At 46.5% G+C, this 807-nt stretch overlaps 1 non-coding gene across 1 annotated transcript; it reads left to right on the forward strand.

Annotated features, from left to right (window-relative positions):
- Nucleotides 1–349: 349 nt before the first annotated feature.
- LOC123581625 lies at nucleotides 350–454 on the forward strand. The gene has a single exon (XR_006703871.1). It is a non-coding gene; the product is annotated as a U6 spliceosomal RNA (small nuclear RNA).
- The last annotated feature ends 353 nt before the right edge of the window (nucleotides 455–807 follow it).

Below are 807 nucleotides of genomic sequence, written 5' to 3' on the forward strand. Positions count from 1 at the left end.
TATTACATTGTATTCAACCCAGCAAAGAGTGATTTGTTGAGTGCTGAGCTGATGACAGGCACTGTGTCATGTCCTGCCTGGATGTGAGAGGCAGGCACTCAGCCAGCACCAAGTGAAGGGCTTCTTGGGGATGAATGCATTAATCCTCACAGCACCCCTAAGAGGCAGATCCTATTGTTCCTCCACTTGCAGAGAGGGATCTGAAGCACAGGGAGATTACAGAATGTGCCCAAATTTAAACAGCAAGAAGGTAGCAGGGGCACCGTGTGAGCCTGGCAGAGTGATTCCAGGCTGTTTGTTCCCTTCTTCTTTGCACTGCCTCCCAGAGGGGAGATGGCCAGTAGCCTGATGCTCGCTTCAGCAGCACATATATTAAATTGGGACGAAACAGCGAAGATTAGCATGGCCCCTGTATAAGGATGACATGCACATTCACGAAGCGTTCCATACTTTGTGCAGTTCCCCAGCAAACCACCACCCTTGGCGGATTAACTCGGAGGAAACGGTATGAGTCAAAGCACAACATGAGGCACTGAATAATGAAATTGTGACATTTCCCTAGAAAAATATTTCTGTAAAGCAGTCTATGACAGGTGAATGAAGCTGAGTTACACCTGAAATTGATGTGCAAACATGTCGTTTCTACAGATCTCTGAAATGAGAAAATGTCAACTTAAAAAAAAAAGAAACCGGTAGCCTGGGAGGCAGGACAAGGCAAAGGCTCAAACCCCTGAAGGAATAATAATGATGATACCTTCACTGACATTCATTGAGCAGTGATCATGGGCCAGGCCTTTACTCAGCTTC

The sequence above is a fragment of the Leopardus geoffroyi genome, chromosome A1 (assembly GCF_018350155.1).
Source record: "Leopardus geoffroyi isolate Oge1 chromosome A1, O.geoffroyi_Oge1_pat1.0, whole genome shotgun sequence".
NCBI lineage: Eukaryota > Metazoa > Chordata > Mammalia > Carnivora > Felidae > Leopardus > Leopardus geoffroyi.